The sequence below is a fragment of the Canis lupus genome, chromosome X (genome assembly GCF_011100685.1).
Source record: "Canis lupus familiaris isolate Mischka breed German Shepherd chromosome X, alternate assembly UU_Cfam_GSD_1.0, whole genome shotgun sequence".
Classification (NCBI taxonomy): domain Eukaryota; kingdom Metazoa; phylum Chordata; class Mammalia; order Carnivora; family Canidae; genus Canis; species Canis lupus.
In genome coordinates, this window is record NC_049260.1 from 16,595,365 (window position 1) to 16,617,455 (window position 22,091).

Here is a 22,091-nt window from a genome sequence, read left to right on the forward strand (position 1 = left end):
GATTTCTTTTTATTACAAATATGAAAAAACGTATTATAAACTTAAAACTCTCAACCTCAACTCTTCTATTTTGGTTTTCTAACATTTTACTTTAAGACATGTACTTTTTATTTTTATTTTTTTTATTTTTTATTTTTTATTTTTTTTTAAGACATGTACTTTTTAAAGGAAAGTATTAATTTGATGTGATATGTAGGGGAAAAGGATCCATTTTAATACATTCCTTTATAAACAGAGTCATAAAATGACAATGTCTTTCCTACTTCCTTATTTCATCATTTATGAAAATACTGTTTTTATTTTTTTCCAGATCCTTTTGTAGTCCCAGTCCCATGCCTATATGTAGGTACTTTGTTTTAGGATGCACATCAAAGAAGATACAGTTTGTAATCTGCTTTCTCCATCTAATACTATATCATAATTGCCACAATCATTTTAAGTAGCAGTCTCACTATCTGGTAATTTGCATTAATAGTTTGATTATCTGTTAGACATTTATGATTTTAACTATTTTTAGTGTTGTAAGAAAAACTCATATGTAAAGGGTTTTTTTCTATTTAATTTTTTTTGTTATTTGGCAGCTATATTAGTCAGGATAGGCTGGGTTATGTTTCAGTGATAAGTTGACCTCCAAATATGGCTTAATACAATAAGTACTTGTTTCTCATTCATACTGCATGTTCATCATGAGTCAATGAGGTCAGGGCACACAGTCCTCAGAGACCTAGTATAATAGAGATTTCACAATATTGTAGCTGCCATCTGCAACATGTGTCAAGGTCAATTATCATGGCAAAGGAAGAGATGCTGGAAATGTATGCCCAGACTTTTCACTGCATCTACCTGGAAGTGACACATGTCCCTCTATTCACAACAGATTCTAAATAGCAGGGGTGTTGGAAAGGGAAGAAAGATTATTTTCTTAGAACGAATTCTTGATCTGTTGAAATTCCTTGGTCAAAGGAGACATATATGTACTTTTGGAAACTTCTTTGCAGAGTGCATCACAAAGAAAAATGTTTTTGTTTGTGGGGCTGGTGGTATAGAGTGATGGCAAAGAGCATGTGCTGGGGTCTGCGGCATAGCTGTTTCTGTCCTGACATTTAGTGGCTACATGTTCTTGGGCAAATTAGTCTTTCTAACCCTCAGTTTCCTAATTTGCAATAAGGGTGTGATTTTATCTATTGCACTTGTTTAGGATTAAATGAAAAATTATGTAAAATGTTGGCACAGTGTGTCAAGCCTATGTTAACTGTTCAATAAATGGTAAATATTACGGTTTACCACTTTTCATTTTGTTTTTCATTATGAATACATCTTTTCTAATTTTATATGTATCAAATATGAAACATTTTAAGTTTAGATTATTTAGTGGGTTCAATAATTGATGGGTTTAGATGTGGTAATTATCAATGCTTTTAAAGCAATGAGGTGAGGGATCAGATCTTTTCCCTAGTCATAGTGGATCTGACAAGGAGACTCTGGTTTCTGATCACCACACTCAGAATTACCTCTTCTTTAATCCTAATGGATGGTGAGAACATAGAAAGAAGAGGGTGTACCGTGTTATCAAGATTCTAGCTCTTATTTATAAGACTAAGCCCTTATGTATGTATGGATGCAGGTTTTGAGAATCCCATTCTTGAGATCTAGAGGCAAAATTGGGTGTCATGATGCAGATGGGAATAGATGGATAGTGTTTTATAGACTGTAGTATTAAAAACATGAAATCATTCATTTTATATTTTTCACAAAGGCATCAAACAATTTTTTTTCATTTTAACAGTTTTTATTTAAAGTCATATAAAAGATTAGACTTTATTCCTGCATCTTCTCCATTGTTTCTTCCTTATATTTGCCCTCTTCCTTTCCTACTTGATGAGATTTGGTTTTACCTTCAAGGATTTTTTTTGTGGTCTTTGTCCAGATTCAGTCTAGTGATAACCACCTTGTTAGGATGAATGCCCACATGGACAGTTATGTCAGTCACCTTTCTTGCTGTACTGTTTCAGAGTAGATGACACATTTCTTTCTGATAAACCTAGACTACTTTGCCAATTTGCTGACCTTTGTAGTGTCCTTGCACAACCTATACTTCATCATCCTTTCAAATGGGTATTGATTGAACGTTTTACTTCTGTCTCAGCTCTTTGGAAAGAGGGAAAGACATAATCTTCCTGTGAATGCAGGAAGGTACATTGAAATAGATTTTGTGGTTCTTGCTCTGGTCAGAAGTCACAAAGGGATCGAACTTCATTTCGGTTGCTGGCATTGCAGGGATGGTTGCCAACAATTTCTTACTTAAATGTTTCCTTGTAATTTTATCAAATAGGTTTTATTTATATGATATGCCATCTGATACTGAACAAATGTTAGTGTTCTTTTTATTTGATGGTACTAATAAACATGTTTAAAAATATTTTTGAGGGCTTTTTATGTAGTCTTGTACCAGGTGCTCTGGTATATAAAACTTATGATTCTTACCAAAAATAAATATATCATAGAGCTCTGGAGATAAATATCTATGGATACAGATAACTCTTATTAACAGTGTGATAGGATAAGGGCCAAAGTAAAGAAGAAATGTATGGCCCTGAGCACAAAGAATTGGCTGATTTTACCTGGATGTTTTGGAGAATCTTCAGGAAGGAGAGACTTTTGAATTGGGCCTTGAAACATGAAGAATGCTTCAACGGTGAAGCAGGAAAAAGTACATAACAGAAAAAGAGAACAAAAGGAGCAAAGACACAGAGGGGAAAAGACCTATTGTTTGTATCCTTTTCTATAGGCATTTGGAAGTCAAGAGAAGATTTTGAGTAGGAAACTGACATAATTTGATCAATGTTCCAGCCATATGGAGGCTGAATTAGATGGGAGAAAAAGAGGTAAGAGAACACCGTTCAGAGGCTCTTGTAACAGTCCAGGAAAGAAGAGTGAGAGAAAGACAGGTTTCTAAAAATTAAATTCTTAAACTTTAATTCCAGTATAGTTAACATAGTGTTATGTTAGTTTCAGGATAGTAATTCAGCACTTCCATACATCACCCTGTGCTCAGCACGACAAATGCCCTCCTTAATCCCCACCACTTATTTCATCCATCACCCTTACCTCTGGTAACCATCAGTTTGTTTTCTATACTTAAGAGTCTGTTTCTTGGTTTGTCTGTCTGACTCTCTTTCCTTTTGTTAATCTGTTTTGTTTCTTAAATGCCACATATGAGAGAAATAATAAATTTGTCTTTCTCTGACTTATTTTGCTTTGCATTATATTCTTTAGCTGATAGGACAGGTTTGCCAGCACTGGTGAAAGCATTGGCTTTGGCAAGGTAAAAGGCATGGCTCTATGATTTGGTATAACAAGCAGAAGATGGATGAAGATAGAGAGAGATGAATTCATAAGGCAGAGCTCTATTTTACAAGAAGCAAGTATTAATTTTTCAATTTAAAATACTAATTATAACATAAAGTAATTTTAGACAACGAGGTTCCTACAGAAGTATACAGAACTTGTGGCTCAGATCTAAAAGTAACATATTCTTTTGGAGTTTAGAAAGTCTAGATTTACAGTAGACCCTATTGATACAATGACATATATTTCCTCTAGCTGTGCTTGGCAGCCTAGAAGCTGGGATGGAGAAACGATTGGGGGAATTTATCTGAAGTTGAGATTCCATAGAGTAGATGCAGCAGAAACTCAGATGCATTGATTAATCTAGATAGTTGATAAGGGCAAAACTGAGGTTTTTGCACATGACATCCAAGTTGGGTAACCTGCAGTTCCTTTAAGCTGTCACACAATAGGGAATTCCTACACCACATGCCTTACTTTTTAACGTTGTTCTATCCTGTCCTCTCTTCTTTGAAGAGTTCTTTGACTCTTCATCTTTTTTCATTCTCACTACTTTTTAAGAATACACTGATGTGAGTAACAGAAAATTCTCACTCAATTGGGTAAAGAAAAAGGAAATGTATTATCTCATATGAAAGGAAATGTATTCTCCTATAAGAAGAAATGTATTAAATCACATAACTGGAAGTGCCAGGATAGGGAGGCTCCAGGGTTGCTTGATTTGGCACCTTTGTTATCATTAATTCAAATTCTTAACACCTTCTTTTCCTGAGTCTTCAATGTTGACATTATCACCAGGCTGAGAAAAATGAGAGGAAAGAGACTATGTCATCCTGTGGCACTTTCTAAAGAGTAAGAAACCTTTTCAGTGGTGCCCAAGCAGGCCTCCCCTCAAGAATCATTGACCAAAATTAGGTCACATGTCTGTTTTTGAACCAATCTCTGTCAAAGGGAATAGGATTATCCTGAGATCACACAGATCTTACTTTGGAGTCGGTCAGTAGTGCTCACTTCCCCTGAAGAACATGGCTGCATGGGGGCAGGGTGGATCCCAGAACAAAATTGAAGTTCTACAATGAAAGAAGATGGGAGAAAAGAATCTTGTATACAAAAGCAATATTTATTACTCTTTCATTTTCAATTTGAAGCTTTGCATATTTGCCCTGAGAAAAAACAGTAGTCCCTGTCATCTGGCAGCTGGTCTGATACGATACCATCAGCTGGGCCTTGGTGTTATTGTAAGCTGGCTGGGCACTCACAACTGAGCTATCGTGTTTTCTTATTGAATATAAAATATTACCTGAACAACAACATAAGATGAGGCTGCTCAGTGGTCACAGTTAGTCAAAACATAAACAAGATCACTCTATAATCAGGTTTGAACACAGATAAAACATGATCATTGCCCAAGCCACAAAAATGAACCAACATGTTCCTCTTTCTGCTGATCTGAATGACTATTGCTTCTTTACCAATCACAGCTTTAGTTTTATTCTAATCCTCCCTCTTTCTGCATAAGATTTATTAAAATAGTAAGTTTATTTTCATGTGTGGTGTAAGAAAATGGTCCATTCTTCTACATGTGGCTGTCTAATTTTCCCAGCACCATTTGTTGAAGAGACTGTCCTTTTTCCATTGGATATTCTTTCATGCTCTGTTGAAGATTAGTTGGCCATAGAGGTGAGGGTCCATTTCTGGGTTCTCTACTCTGTTCCATTGATCTATGTGTCTGTTTTTGAGTCAGTACCATACTGTCTTGATGATCACAGCTTTGTAATATAGCTCGATGTCTGGCATTGTGATGCCACCAGCTTTGGTTTTCTTTCTCAACATTCCTCTGGCTATTCGAGGTCTTTTCTGGTTCCATACAAATTTTAGGATTATATGTTCCAGCCCTGTGAAAAATGTCAATGGTATTTTGATAGGGATCGCATTGAATGTGTAGATTGTTTTGGGTAGCATAGACATTTTAACAATATTTATTCTTCCAATCCATGAGCATGGAACATTTTCCCATTTCATTGTGTCTTCCTCAATTTCTGTCATCAGTGTTTTATGGTTTTCAGAGTACAGATCCTTTACCTCTTTGGTTAGGTTTATTCCTGGGTATCTTATGGTTTGGGGTGCAATTGTCAATGAGATGGATTCCTTAATTTCTCTTTCTTCTGTCTCATTGTTAGTGTATAGAAATGCCACTGATTTCTGTGCACTGATTTTATTTATATCCTGCTACTTTGCTGAATTGCTCTGTGAGTTCTAGCAACTTTGGGGTGGAGTCTTTTGGGTTTTCTACATAGAGTATCATGCCATCTGTGAAGAGTGAGAGTTTGACTTCTTCTTTGCCAATTTGGATGCCTTTTATTTCTCTTTGTTGTCTGATTGCTGAGGCTAGGACTTCTAGTACTAGGTTGAATAGCAGTGGTGAAAGTGGGCATCCCTGTCGTATTCCTGACCTTAGGGGAAAAGCTTAGTTTTTCCCCATTGAGAATAATATTCCCTGTGGGCTTTTTGTAGATGGCTTTTATGATATTGAGATGTGTTCCCTCTATCCCTACACTATGGAGAGTTTTAATCAAGAAAGAATGCATGCTGTATTTTGTCAAATGCTTTTTCTGTATCTATTGAGAGGATCATATAGTTCTTGTACTTTCTTTTATTAATGTAGTGTATCATACTGATTGATTTGTGGATGTTGAACCACCCTTGCAGCCCAGGAAAAATACTTGCATCCCAGGAATAATCACAATATACTGGTGATAATCCAAGCTGGAATAACCACTATAGAAAACAATATGGACTTTCCTCAAAAAGTTAAAAATAGAGATACCTATGCCCCAGCACTTGTACCACTAGATATTTACCCCAAGGATACAAACATAGTTATCTAAAAGGGCACCTGCACCCCAATGTTATAGGAACAATGTTATAGGAGCAAAATATATAATTAATTAATTAAATTTAAATAAAATAAAACATTAAATCATAGAATTACTCCTGCTTCCTGAAAGCAATCAATCTAGAGCAAAGCCCTGCTTCTTCAAACCCTCCTTCAAAGCACCTGTCACAGGCCAATTCCTATGATAAATCTTTTCTAGTATCCTCTCACTGACATTCCCCATGGTGATTTTTCTCACTGCAATGAGTACTAAACTGAGCTTGTTTAATTTTATGTGTGTTCCTGGTGGTCTTTGTCTGGAATGAAGCCTAATTTCATTCTGGTCTAGACTTCTTTTGGCCATAATTCTCATGTGGACCTCAGCTGTGCTACCATAGGGTGGTTTTGAGGAATCATTGCTCTGTATTGTGGACTCTAAGTTTATCCTATCACTCTGCTTGCCATGGCCCCAAGAATTGACTGGTCATATAGAGAGACAAAGGAGGTCAGGATACATTTGACATAATGGAGGAATCATGGGTAGGATTGAGGGCATAGGATTCTTGAATGAATTCACATGATCACTTATAATAGTGTCTAGCACACAGAAAATGCTCTAGAAAATTTATGCCTCATTATTATATTTGTTACTATTATTACCACTATAATGATAATGTCAAATGCTAATTCAGTTTTTATTAAAAAGTGAAATAAGTTGAAGGTAATTGGTTATGGCCACAGATGGAGATTGTAAATAAATCACCGTCCCAGGGCCAGATGATGAGATATGGTGTTTTATGCTTGTGGATTGCTAAACTGTATTTGAAGAATAGTCAAGGAACTGGGTGAGCAGCTAAGTTAGGTTATCTCAGAATCAAACCTTGAAAATAATTTTAGTGTAACAGTTTATGTGGGAGATAATCCCAGGAAACACTGATAAGGAAATGACACAGAGAAGAAAACCTTTAAATAAAGGCTGTATTAATAAACAAGTTATTGGTGTGGGTAAATGGGGCCCAGTCCTGCTGGAGACCTCTGGGAGACTGCAATGAGTATGCCTCAGAGATATTTTGCTTGAGGGGAAGGAAAGCTGGAGTATTTATCCATCAAACCCCATTCTTCCTCAGTTGAGGATTGCTCCCAGAGAGGCATTAACTCCTTGGCATTTCTACATTTTGGCATGTTCCTGCAGCCAGAGGAATCCCTTAGACAGAGTCACATAGTTGGTACTTGTAGTGAAGTTTGGTAGAATATGAGTAGAGAGTGTCTACTATGGCATTTCATGAGCTAGATGAGTCATTACTACTTTTTGAGGTAGTACAAGATTACAGCAGAGAAAAGTTGCTGCTTATATTATTAATGAGAAGCATTGATTTTAATTATATCCCTAAAGGTAAAGCTTTTTCTTCAGTAACTCATTTATATGTTTGTTCAATGTTTCAGAGACTGTGCTAGATGCTATGGATAGGGTGATGAACAAGACATGGTCTTTGACCTCATGAAGCCTATAGTCTAGCAGAGGTAGTAGCAAGGAATAGTTTTTTACATTACTGGGTGAAACCTCGCACAATATGGTAAGTTCAAGGTGTTATAGGAAAGCTAGAAGCAAGATGGTCAGACAGGTGTTCTGGAGGAAGAAACAACTAAAGACTCTAGAAATGACAGTTATGCAGGTGAAGAGAGGGAGGGAAGGAGACAGTATTCCAGGCAGAGAGAACAAAGTATGCAGAGTCTGAGAGAGAAGAAGGGAGACAAGAGAGGGACAGGGTGAGAGAGAGCTAGAGAGCGAGAGAGCGAGAGAGAGAGAGAGAGAGAGCTGCCAGGGACCATGACACATAGTTGAAACATGGCTAGAACATAAAAAGGGGTGTATTGGGGGGTGAGATGTGGTAAGAGGTAAGCTCTGGGACATATAAAATTAGGAAGGACTTTCCAACCAGATAAAGAATTTAGACTTTATCCTGAGAGTGGTGAGAAGTCATAGGAGAGTTTTAATTGGGGGGAACCCCATGGCTAGATTTGCATTTTAGAAAAGTCACTATAGCTGATATTGGAGAATAAGACTAGAGGTAAGGAGGCTGGTATGGAGTCTGTTGAGAGGATACAGAGTAAAGAGTGGAGTAGATGGATGGAATAGATGGAATAAAGAAATAATAATATTGGCAAGACAGTGGCCGAATTGCTGGCTAGTAAAGGAGCAAATAACTGATAGAGTCAAAATAGGAGTTGTGGATAATGAAGAACAAGCATAGCAAGAGTAACTGGAGATGAGACAAAAAAGGATAAGGCATTCTGATTAAAGTCTGAATTTAGGATGAGAAATAGAGGGAGAGATTGAGAGAGTTATAGGAGGGAGAGATGGAGGGGAGAGGGGGAGGGAGATAGAGAGTGGGAGAGCAAGCAAGCAGTTCCTAGTGGTTACAATGTGTAAGGTGTGGCCATGGCAGTTAATTGATATGATTAGTAGAGAGAAGGTTTTTGGAGAGGAATATATGCAGGAAGCTGGGGATATTGGATATTTGATGGATGAACCCCTGAACTCTGAAATGACACAGGACAGAGGCAGGACTAGGGGTAGAGGGGAAAAAAACTGTGATCAGGGGATAATGGCTAAAATAAATGGTGGATGGGATGGAAGAGCTGAGAAAGTTGGTATATAAGTGCAATGAGGGGAATAAGAGGGTATTATAAACAGATGACAGTAACAGTGGATTGGGACAAGTTGCTCATAATTTCTACTATTTTTGTAATAAGGTGGAAGACTAGTGATGTGGGAAAAGCATAAGGAATGGAGAAACTCCTCATTGTATATAAGGTGAAAGAGAACTACTAGCCTCTAAGTAGATGTGTCCTCTAGGGCAGAGTCTGAGTAGAGAAGAAGGTGGAGGAGTAAGGGAAATTTGTTTACAATGGAAGGAAGTGTAGAGATTTTGGAATGAAGGGGAGCCATGGGTGGTCATACCTGGGAAAGGAATATTTAGAGCATTAAGAGATGAAAATGCTGAGTTCAGATGACCAGAAGGGCTTCTGTTTTGAGTGATGCCCTTGGATAACAGGAATGTGAGGCAGATTCATCTGTCCTCTGGGTACATGGTGAGAGAAGGACATTGTACTTGTCCCCAGGAGCCAGCCAAGATTCTCTTTGGAGGAAGGCCTGCTCCAGGCAAGCAACCTGCAGTCTTGTGCACTGCACATGAATTAATTCATTAATTCATTCAACATCATTCAACATTTAGAAAATGTTGGCTATGTGCAAAACTGGGTTAGGGAGTACCATTTTCCCAGCAACAAATGGGTGACCTACTTCAAGGAAAGCAAAAGCTAACATATGAAAATGAAATTCAACATTGATTGCATTAGCACAGAATTCTTTATGTGAGGAACCGATTCATGGTAGGGTTCCTTCCCCAAATTGTGTTTTGGATGACTTTTTGAACCTATTGTGAAGGGATGCCTTTACATGAACTAGGCTCCAGTATTGCCCCCCTACCCCACAAAACATTAAAACACAATTGGCAAAGGAGCATCGCACGGCAGTTGACAAGCACAGATTGGAGCTAGGCAGAGTTTGACTCTGCCTTTGCCACTCATCAGCTGTTGGCTTGGACAGGTTACTTTTTCTGTCTATGCCTCAGTTTCCTCATCTATAAAATAGAGATAGTAATATTACCTACTTCACAGAATTGTTATGAGGATTAAATTAGTTTCAAATTATTTGAAAAATGTTAAAATGATCTTTAAATAGTTAAAATTATTTGCAAAGGCTCAGAGCAGTAAATGCTTATATGTATGTTAAAATTGGGACATAAAGGAAATTTGCGAGCAAGAGCAACCAACTCACTGTTACTGAAATTTAAAAAAGAAGTCCTTACAGTCATTTATTTGTCAACTGTTTTCCAGACTTTGGGGTAAATAGTGGGGACTAATGGAGGCACAGAACCTGACCACAGGGTGCGGTGGATGGTGGGTGGTGGCAGTGGCCATCCTTTTCTTTTTACAGTAAAGAGCCTCCCCACTCACCCAGTGCTCTTTGAGAGTAAGAGAAGGCACTACGCTCTGTGGAGGCTGAATAGCAAGATTCTGATTTCAGGAGTGATGTGAGGATACCAGACAGATATGAGCATGTTCATCGGGAGCATTCCCTGGGGCCTGCTGTGTATCCATTCACTGACACTGATGTACAGTGACTGCTCTCTCTTCTCCTCCCTAACTAACTGGTGGTAACTGTTTTGGTCTGAGTGTTTTGGTTCCTGTGAAGGCCTTGACCTCAATGCATTTCTACAAAGAATCCAAGTATCACAAGGAAAAAAGAAAGAAAAAGCAACTCAATAGTAAAAACTAATTTAAAAATGGAAAAAGAATTTGAACAGATATTTCTCCAAAGAAAATAAACAAATGACCAATGAGCACTAGACAAGATGCTTAACATCATTGCCATCAAGGAAATGCAAATTAAAGCCACAATACGATACCACCTCCTACTCACTAGGATGTCTATAATCAAGAAGACAGATGGTAAGTGGTGGTGAGAATGTGGAGAAATTGGAACCCTCATACACTGCTGTTGGGAATGTAAAATGGTGCAGCCACTTGGGAAAATAGTTTGAGTTTTCCTCAAAATGTTGAACACATATGACCCAGCAATTCCACTCCTAGGTGTATTTCCAAGGCAAAGGAAACATGTCTACACAAAAACTGGTACACAAATGTTCATAACAGCCTTATTTACAGTAGCTAAAAAGTGGAAATAACCCAAATGTTTGTTGATGGATGAATGGATAAGCAGATTGTGGTATATCCATATAAGGGAATAATATTTGGCAATAAAAAGGAATGAAGTACTGAGAGATGCTATAGTATGGATGACTTTTAAAAACATTATGCTTAGGCAGCCCGGGTGGTGCAGCGGTTTGGTGCTGCCTGCAGCCCGGGGTGTGATCCTGGAGACCCAGGATCGAGTCCCACATCGGGCTCCTGCATGGAGCCTGCTTCTCCCTCTGCCTTTCTCTCTCTCTCTCTGTGTTTCTATGAATAAAATCTTAAAAAAAACATTATGCTAAATGAAAGAAGCCAGATGCAAAAAGCCAGATACAAAAATCATACATATTATATGATTCCCTTTATATAAGATGTCCAGAATAGGCAAATCCATAGAGACAGAGAATTGGTGATTGCTTGGAGCTGGGAGAAGGATTGGGGGGAAATGGGGAGTGACTGCTAATGGGTATGGGTTTTCTTTTTAGGTGATAGAAATGTTCTTTTTTTTTAAGAAATGTTCTAAAAATGTGGTGATGGTTACACAACTGTGCAAATAAGTAGGCTAAAAACCACTTTAAAAGGATGAGTTTTATAGTAAATTACATATTATATCTCAAAAAACTCTTCATAATAAAAAAGGGAAACATTATATCTGACTGGAGCCAGGTCAAGCTACCATTCATAAAGATTAGAAATCAAAGTTTTCACCATTTCCCTTCCCTATTCTTATCTGGGGAATACTAGAGACTGGAAAAGAATCTAGAAAAGCCCCTTGCTCCATTCTCCTCTTCCAGACAGAAGGCAGAACATTCAGGGATGTGGATTTTAAAATGCAGCTCTTTAAACTTTAGTATCTTTGTATGATTACTATGAAATTCCCCCAATCAATGGAATATGACAACAAGGTAATAAAAGGTATACTTAAGGTAGGAGATTCCTCATCGGATACTTCATAGGTTGCTGCTACTGAGGAATTTCACTGCAGAAAAGTTAACCTGTTGCTAGGCAACACTGCAGCTTGAATTGAATTCATAGTGATCAGAATGCATCACTGAAACTCACAATTCATATTTCTATCTCCAGTAAGAAGAGTGCAGATAACAAGCACTCTAAATTAAAAAGAGAATATAATCACAGAATTAAAGAAAATTTAAAAAAGACTCACATACTTCTCATTTAAACAGAGCTATTAAAGATTCTGTATATTTTATTAGATTCCTATTGTTCACAAGCATACATTTTTCATGATTATAATTGTAATGTGCATATCACCTAACAATCTTCTTTTGCATTTAATGTATTATAAGAAGGTCCCCATATAGTCATAAAGTCTTCCTAATGATTATTTTAAATGATCACATTGCAGTCCTTTCAGTTTCAGTTCATGTCCCATAGTGCTAAACCTTTGCTTTTTCACCGGACGTTTAGGTTTTTTTTTTTTTTTTTTTCATTTTCTCTCCTTTGTAGAAAATTCCAGAGCATAGCTTCGTTGAGAAGAATGTATAATGTATAGCTTGACAAGTTAAGTACTGCTCTTCAATGACTATGTTTAATTAGCCTTCTTTTTTTATAGCCATTTGGAAATCACTTCGGAAGCACATTTAATCCATCCAATCAGTCATTTCTCCAGAGTGGGAACACTGTCTCAATGCTTGGTTGAGTCTTAAAGCTCCTGTGTGCCTGGCAAAGGACTCTGAGGGAAGCTTTACATTTTTGAGATTGCCAATTTTGTGGAATGTGGCTGGGGGAATTAACAAAATCATTTGAAAAGCATTCCACGGGAATGGAATGGAATTCTTTCAACTGAAAGGAATGGTGCTCCCTCAACACATGAAATTGACATGCAGAAAACTGGTCACATGCAGATCCTACCAATTTTTAAGAAATTAAAAATGTCTAAGGAAAAGGATTAAGAAAAAAAGAGGAATTTTATTGTCTCCAGTTTCAGGATTGTCACAGTTGCTAATGAGAGATCTCAAAAGGTTTGTTCAAGATTGGGGCTTTTTCTTATAAATATTTTATGATATAACTGCCTCATCTCCTTGCTGCATTTAAAAAAGGTAAAGATTAGACATCTAATAAAAATGTCAACTCTTTCACTTAAGAATGTTTGATGGTTGGGGATTTCAAGTATATAACTTCAATTACAGCCATTATCAAGGCTTTCAGAAATAAGTATTTGAAAACCATGTAGCAAAGGTTGAAATCGTTTTCCTCAAGTTAAAACAAAAATGGAAATCCTCAATCCAAATATGTGTTGTTATTCTAAAAATCTACTTTAGATCAAAAAGGTAATGTAGTTCTGCTGTCAAAAAAAAAAAACAAAAAAAAAAAAAAACAAAAAAACCAAGCTCTTATCCCTTTGGCCTTTACCTTTCAAAAGTGAAATGTTGCAAATTGATTTTGAGATGGGAAGCCCTGCTCATGTCAGTTAAATGCTTACCCTGGAAATTTTTGCCATTTCAAATAGAAAAACCTCTACAGGCTTTCTTCTGATTCAGCAGCAGTCTGCTTAGCATTAAGAAAGGGCAAGCATGACTCTAGAGTTGGGTAATTATGGCTGAGCTCTTGGATATTCTCTTTGGGAGATAACAAGGTCGGGTCTTCCCATATTACAAGATGTCAGGAAGAGCTTGCTGGCTGGCTGCGTCCTGCATTTTGAAAGCAATTCAGCTTGGAACACTTCGGAAGCATCCAATAAAGATACATCCCTTGCCAAATGGAGATTGCTTTAAAAAGAAACTGACCGGGAAATACAGCTCTCAGCAAGAGATCTGCAGAGATCTTTGACCAGGAGGCCATATTAATCATTCATGATCTCGAAGATACTCTCTAACTCAGAGCAAACATTTATTCCAAAAGTACTAAAGCATCTTGTGTATCAAGAGGCAAATGTCTTCCCAAAATAATTGAATGAGAATTTTATGACTAGTTAGAATTAAGTATCTGGTACCTTCATTTTAATTTTTTTAAAAATTAGGATTATTGAGGTATAATTCACCCTTTTTATGCGTACAATTCCATATTTTGACAAACACATACAGTCCTGTAGCCACCACCACAATCAAGACATAGAATATTTCCATCACTCTGGAAAGTTTCCTCATGCCCCTTTGTAGTCAGCCCCCTCCACTTCCTCCTGTCCCTGGCAAACACTGATCTGTTTTCTGTCTTGACAGCTTTGCTTTTTCCATGTCATATAAATGAATTCCTACAAGATGTAGCCTTTAGAGATTCACTTATTTCATTTAGCACAATGCATTTGAGATTTATCTCTGTAGTTTGTTTCTTTTTTTTTTTATTTATTTACTCATGAGAGACACACACACACACAGAGAGGCAGGGACACAGGCAGAGGGAGAAGCAGGCTCCATGCAGGGAGCCCGACATGGATCATGCCCTGGGCCCAAGGCAGGCGCTAAACTCTGAGCCACCCAGGGATCCCGCTGTTTGTTTCTTTCAATTGCTTAACAGTGTCTCATTGTATGGATATACTACAGTTTGTTTATCCACTTACCAGTTGATGGACATTTGAGTTGTTTCCCTCACTTTACTTTCATATTATTTTCCTTTTCCATGATGGTGTACAGCTTACAAAGCTCTTTTACCTTCACTTAGGTCCTGTTATGAAAATATTGTTATTTAATTTTTTCTGACAATAATTAATTGAAGCCACGGGGAGCTTAAATGGCATTCGATATTTACCAGCTAGAGATAACAACTTCTTTCCACTATACATTGCTACCTCTCTGGTCTGAGATGAATATTGCCACTTGAAGATCTTTATCCATTGGGATATTACAATGCACTCACTACATGTTTAACAGAGTCTTGGGAAAAGAGGGACTCTAATTTTTCAGAGAAATGAGAATCCTAATGGTATCAGTGTGGTGTGGTAGGCAGAAAATCAGTTTTGGAATCAGTCTTGGATACTTATCCTAGTTCTGTGGCCTGGAGAAAGTTTCTGAGCCACAGTTTCTTTATCTGAGCAATGCTTTATACCAAAGTGGCCTCTAAACATTTTGATAATGAAGTGAAGTTACGTGTAGAAGATACGTCTCACACAGTTAGCTTTCTTCTTATATGTTAGCTTCCTTCTCCTTCTGCCACATGCACACACACACATGCACACGCCTGCCCACTAGTGTGAAAACAAAATTCTGGCAGAATGTGGTGCAGTATCAGGAAAGAATTGGACAGAGACAAAGCTTATAGTTGGAGACAAGAAGGAATGAGCCTGGAGAAAGGCTCCCAATCTTTGTCCTCAAGCTGAAGTACTGGTTGATGTGAAAGCCTTCTCCACCACAGACTACTTCAGTGTCCTCTAGTAGCAGACCTGATCTGGGAGGAGGCCCCTATGACTGCCATCTCTGGCTCCTTCTCATCTTCTCTTAGTTCTCTATCAAATAAGGCTCAGGGCTGATCTTAGATGAAATTGTGGGAAAGACTCAGTTTACTGTGGCTCTTTTTTCATCCACAGACTGCCCTCTCTTAGTTCTGGGAGGGACGTATTTAGGGCTCCCTGACATCCCAGTGTACTTCTCTTCCCTGAGTCTTATACCTGGGATGCCTCTGGCTTTGTGCTCAGACTTTCCTTCTCCACCATCAAAAACTGCCCAGTTCTATCACTGGAAAAGACCCAATAAGGTAATTTACAGGATGTCCTTGACTTCCTATATATTACTTCCTCTACAACTAATACTGATTTAAGTTACTATTCTTCTTAGGAATATTTGTATTTTACCAGTAGACATTTCTAAAGGAAAGGAATGCTAATGGTAGAATTTCAGGCAGTTTTTCGTAGTAGGAAGAGCACTAAATTAGACATCAGGAGACCTATGCTCTTGTCTTTGCGTTTTGACCAGCTCAATCTTGGATCTGAAACAAGTGTCACTCCCTATTTAAAATGGTCACATAATATCTGTCTTGTCTCCTTCCTGGTTCTTTCTGGAGCATTTCACACAATCCTATATGTCAGCCACTTATTCAACCCATCCACAAGACCAACTCTATTTAAGTACCTAAGTACTCCTAAGATGTGATACTTTTTTTTTTTATGTGATACTTTTTAATTTATGATTATCCATTTCCAGGCATCATGCTCTGTTCCTTCGTTCTATGTGGCAGCTTGACCCTAAGTGCCATGGTTACCACAGTTTTTGGTCTCTTCTCATCAGTGGCCATGGACACTCTACAATGCCACTGGCCACAGTGAGGAACCACTGGTCTTTCCACTTTTAGAGCTGTGACTCAGCACTCCATGTCTCAACAGGGTCTGGGGCATTTCTACCCTCTACCCTGCCAAAGAAGCAAGGGTTTTTAACCAACAAAGAATAGTGACTCCTTGAAAAAGGAAAATAAAAATTAAAAGGTGACATAGCAGAGAAACTTTTATTTTTTATTTTTATTTTTTTAAGAGAGAGAGCATGCATGTGCACATGGGGGGCAGGGAGGGGCAGAGGGAGAGAATCTTAAGCAGGCTCCATGCCTAGTGAGGAGCCTGCCAGGCGGCTTGTTCCCATGGTTCTAAGATCACGACCTGAGCCAAAATCAAGAATCGGACACTTAATCAACTGAACCATCCAGATGGCCCAAACTTTGATTTTTTTTAAATGGAGGATTAGAGGACTAAATTTTTCCATAAATGTGTGATAATAGTTTTAAGATTAATGTTAGAAAAATAGACTTTTGGAAGAAAGATCAGTGTACTCTTAGTACATTTTTCTGTATAATAAATCCTGTCCTTTTGAATAGAATGTAATCTAATACATTAGAAAAAAGGTCCTGAGGCTTTTATTTTAAAGGCAGTGATATTGCTACAGGCAAAGTAATTATAACCATTAACTCTTCAAAATGTCAGTGGAGACTTTGGCATCAAAATCCCAGAGGAATCCCAAACTGCCTAACCAGTTTTAAAATTTTAAGAATTGCATTCTTGGAGGGAAAAAGTACTTAAGAGAGAAGGTATTCAGAAGTCTAATGCAAAAAGTAACAGTAATTTAAACTTCTTTTTAAGAATAAATTCTTATGTTGCTCTGGAGCTTTGTCTTTAGATATGTTTTATGTATTTTGCAAACAATTAATGTAACCCTTAAACTTTAGGAGCAAACCACCATTAAGGCTTATTATTGAGAATACCACTTTCTGTTAACAATCTTTCATCACAAAGATTACCTCTTTAGCAAAATAAAGCAAATATATTATGAACAAAAACTGAATCTTTCTTGAATAGAAAATAACTATAACTTGATTATTAGTGTGATTAATTATACTTCTCTATGATTTGTTGTTTTATTTATATAATGATAAACAAATGAAAGCAGTGATTAAAATTGAAGTGATGAAGAAAAGTTTATCCACTTTATATTAGTTATTTAACTAAATATGAAGGCGGATATAAAATAGGATTAATTACTAATTACTTTACCTGGGCTTTTCCTGGTTTTAACACTGAAAGTGCCGTATATGGGACCTTCTTTTGTCCCAGGCAAACTAAAATGGCTGGTTGTCCTAAATAAAGTAAAAATGCCTTGTAAAATCTTACTCTCAGTAAATCTAGTCTACCGGGAGAGATGAGATATGTGCAATGAAAAGTTTAATAACAAGGTAATAATTAAATGTACTGGGAACAGTATACTATCAAAATTAGTACAAATTACTGTTTTATAAAATAATACAATTTTAAAACATATTGAATCTTAAGGATACAATTTAAGAATTGAACACTTACCATGTAGTAATTACTGTCTTCCCCAGAAAAATTATATGTTGCCCAGAAAACTGGACTTCAGAGGAATTTAGTAAATTGCACAAGATTATAGTGTCAGTAAAGGGCTGAGCTGGGATTTGAATTCAGGTCTTTTGATTTTTAAATTCATAGGCTTCTCACTGTCCCAGGAGAAGTTGGAGATCACATTTTTACCTTTTTTTTAAAATACAGGAAGCAGCTGATGCCTGAACTAGTGGCCTGCACAGCACCCCAGAGCACTGCAGTGACAGAGCCTGGATAAAAACCCACATTTCTTGGCTTACAGACCAGGGCTAATGACACCATGAAGTGACAGATCACATGGTCTGGAGTGAAGACATGAGTAACAGAATAATATTTGGACTATATCCCTTTGTTTTTATTTCCCCTCTAAGACTCTTATTTGGCATCCTCATCTATCTGGTGTGCAGCACAGTTGGAGGGTGAGGTCTGTCCACTTGCTGGACAGGTCGTAGGGTACACCAGTTGGAGTCTTTCTGGTTCTAACCATCATCCTATTTAGAGGTCTGTTCCTTACTTTAGGCTAGTGTTTGCCAAATATGAAATCTGTGACATCCTGAACCAGCACCATCTGGGATGTACATTAAAAATGCTGAATCTTGGGCCAAGTATCTATTTCATCTCACAAATGTGTGGAGTAGTGACTGAAGCAGCAATTCAGTAACTGACAAGGTTAAGAAACTATTTCTGCCCCAAAATTTCAGACATTTAATATTAGACTTTGCCTTTATACTGGAATACTAATTCTATTTTATTTGAAGCACTTAAGATTTAATTCTTGTGTTCCAAAAGTCCTTTCTATGATGATTGATTTTAAGTTTTGCCCAAATATTGGTTTAAATACTTGGCCATTCTGCCTAATACAATGCAACTATGGAAGCTGAAAGAGTCTGAAAATATGAGCTCCAGGGCTCTCGGGCATTGAACATAACTCCTGAGGGAAAAACGTCAGAAAAGGAATAAATGCCTCTTAACAAAGTCACCGAGTGAACTACTGCTTGAATACTATTGGAAAGGTGATAGGAAGGCATTGATGCAGTTTTGATCAGAAATGTGATCCTTGAAACTTCTGAGAGATTTATTATTTTTATTTTTTGCATTTGTTCATAGCAAGTAGACATCAGCTCGGATAGTCTTTGCAAACCCTTCTGATATAAGTGGATGTTAGGAAAGAATAGTGGGCACAAAAGAGGCTGCCATGGCTTTAATTTCTGAGCATGTGTAGTTTGGGTCCACAGGGCTGCTGCTTCTAGACTAAGGCAATTATCAGAGGGAGCAGTGGGAGGGAGCTCAGGTCATTAGCTCCCATGAAACCCACACTTTACTGCCTCTCTTCATAAATAATGATGTCCACAGAGGTTCCCTAACTTTTTCAATTCACACCACCCTTAGAGTCTCAGTAATTTATTCAGGGCACATAGGCCAAAACAAATACCTAATAGTTCCATTTATTAAGTAGTTAGGTCTAAATAACTTAATAAGTATTTATAGTCTAACAACTTAGCACCTGTTGGACACTGAATACTTCTCAACCTAGGAGTCACATTGAACACTACAACCCTCGTTTCTTATTTCATATTGATTTTCGGGCAGTGCTTGCTTTTTCTTATAGCAACAAAATATGATGTCATCAAAAGGAATGTAGTAATCTAATGATGAAACTAAACTATCTCAAATTAGAAATTCACATGGAGCCCTGTGGTTAAGCACCCAGCTCTTGGCTTCAGCTCAGGTCATGATTTCAGGGTTGTGAGACTGAGCCATATGTTGAGCTCCACCAACACTCAGTACAGAGTCTGCTTAAGATTCTCTCTTTCTTTCCCTTTACCCCTCCCCCAGCTCTCTCTCTCTCTCTCTCCTTGTCACTCTCTCTCAAATAAATAAACAAATCTTAAAAAAATAAAGCAGTGATATTTTGGGGATGCATTAGACATGCCTGTCTTTAGATAACATTAGATTTTCCAGCCTTCTTTGCAGGTCATGTGACTAGCTTAGTCAATGCAATGTGAGTAGAATGGCCTATAAATAATTTCCATACACACTTTTCCATAATCTTTCTCCTTCTTCAGGCATCGTACTAGAAACAACCACAGAAACCTTGAGAGCCATGTATAAGGATGACAGAGCCATAAGATAGAAGGGGCCTTGGTGCCTGAATCACACCTTGTAGGATGTGATTATTATTCAGGGAGAGAGAGAGACAGAGAGAGAGAAATTGATTTTAAGGAATTCATTCACACAGTGGTGGAGGCTACTGCAGGATAGGTAGGCAGGCTGGAACCCCAAGGAAGAGCTGATGTTGCAGCTCAAATCCCAAGGCAATCTGTTGGCAGAGTTTCCCTGAATTCCTTGGGAATATCAGTCTTTTTCTCTGAAGGCCTTTGACTACTTTGATGAGGTTCACCCATATTATGGAGGATAAATCTGCTTTACTCAAAGTTTCTGATTTAAATGTTAATCTCATCTAAGAAATACTTCCACAGTGACATCCACAGTAGAGTTCGACCAAATATCTGGGTATTGTGGCCCAGCCAAGTTGACAAAATTAACCTTCACTGAGGACAATCGCCTGTTGATTAGGGGTAGCTCTTTTAAAACATAGGTTTTGGAGAAACAATTTCTATAGGATTTGAGCCATTATAAGTCACCCTTATTACAAGCAGCTAGCATTATCTTAGCTAATAGACTACAAAAAATACCCATCAATTACTTCTGGTAATTCCAGTTTATTTATTTGCAAATGCTTTCACTTTTGTACTGGCTCCCTGATGTAGAGGGCTAGGAAAGGGGCACTTTTATAAATCTAATAAATAGCAATGACAATGATTATTATATCCGGACCTAGGATTGTATCAAACATCTCAGGGTGGCATTATATGCAGTGGGTCACCAGTAAGCACAAAGAGGCAATCTGTTACTAATTGGTAGCCTAGTGGTTCAGGGAAGTTAATGCACCGTCTCAAGTGATTTGCTCCTATAGAGTAATTGATTTATTGGCATTCCACTGAACATTTGTGAAGCCCTTTGTGCTAATCAGAATAAATGCACTGAACTAATCTTTCCTAAACTGTTAATGACATTTACATGCCCCCTTCTTAGATGGAGGGTCTAAATTCAGTAATTTAGAGCATGTTTTCCAGTGGACAAAAGCATTTATTTTTTCTGAAGTGAGCTGTTGTGAAGGGTAGTATTTTCCACAGGAAGGTGATGAGATACATAACAAAATCAGTGACTAAATGGCCCATTATTTAAAGAGAAATAAGGAGACATAACAGAGAGGATGAGGGCTAAGATGGGTACCATATTTGTAAGATTGTGATGTTTTCTATCATCTGGTTTGTGCAGGGATGAGATGATAACAGTAAGGTTTTATATCATTTAAATTAAGTTGTCAACTCAACTCCTTAGACACAGGCTTCTTCTGAACCATTCAGTGTGCTGTTAAGATTGTCCAGAGATTTCCATAGTGACATGGTAACCACTACTTGCCAGCCACTGAATTTGTGTAAACATATTAATCCTGATATAAATCCTTTTTTTCTTTTTCTCAGTCTGTTGAGTCAGATTTCACTCCTGAACCTGAAAGTTACATGGACCTCATAAGTGGTAATGCAGAAACTGAAGACAGTTGGAGATGGAGCTTGCTTTCCTGGTGGGGAAATCACTTAAATAATAGGTTGATTCAAAGGACTTTCTGTTCTTTGGTGTCTTTGGAGGAACAAATGGGAAAACCAAATTCACATTCCTCTTTTAGCCAAAAAGACAATAGCTAAAGTACTGTGGTCAAAACTCATGACACATTAAAAATAATTCTTTTTCCAAATTTTTGACCTCAAAAATGGGGGCTTTGGTGCAGTGTGCGGTTCTTACAGTGTGATTCCTGGACCAACAGCATCACCATCACCTGGAAACTGATTAGGAAAGCAAATTATTGGGTCCCATCATGGAACTACTGACTCAACAATTCTAGGGTTGGGGGCATACCGGGGTGGCTCAGTGGTTGAACATCTGCCTTTGGCTCAGGTTGTGATCCTAGGGTCTTGGGATCAAGTCCAGCGCGAAGCCTATATCTCTTCCTCTCTTTCTGTGTCTCTCATAAATAAATAAGTAAAATATTGAAAAAAGAAAAAGAAATTCCAGGGGTGGGGCCCAAAAAGCTGTGTTTTAAAAAGCCTTCCAGGAGATTCTGATGCAGGCTCAAGTGTAAACCAGACTTTGCATTTAGATGAATCTGGGCTAGAATGTAGCTCCATCATTTAATATATGTATGATTTTGAGCAAGTTACTCCCTCTCCCCACTCCTTTCTTTTTATCTTTTGTATGTTAAAAAAGAGAGATGGA

The 22,091-nt window shown here is 37.7% G+C and overlaps 1 long non-coding RNA gene and 1 pseudogene across 2 annotated transcripts in view; both read right to left on the bottom strand.

Moving 5' to 3' along the window:
- Positions 1 to 1,818: 1,818 nt before the first annotated feature.
- LOC119868164 lies at positions 1,819 to 2,257 on the bottom strand (annotated as a pseudogene).
- Positions 2,258 to 3,946: 1,689 nt separating this feature from the next.
- LOC119868165 overlaps positions 3,947 to 22,091 on the bottom strand; it is a 30,123-nt gene continuing 11,978 nt past the window's right edge. The window contains exons 1-3 of one of the 2 annotated variants that reach the window (XR_005385915.1): positions 11,903 to 11,956; positions 4,335 to 4,418; positions 3,947 to 4,147 (exon numbers count right to left, since the gene is read on the bottom strand). This is a non-coding gene — a long non-coding RNA (uncharacterized LOC119868165). Of the gene's footprint in view, positions 4,148 to 4,334; positions 4,419 to 11,902; positions 11,957 to 22,091 lie in introns of those variants that run through there. The other variant, XR_005385914.1, reaches the window with a different exon arrangement.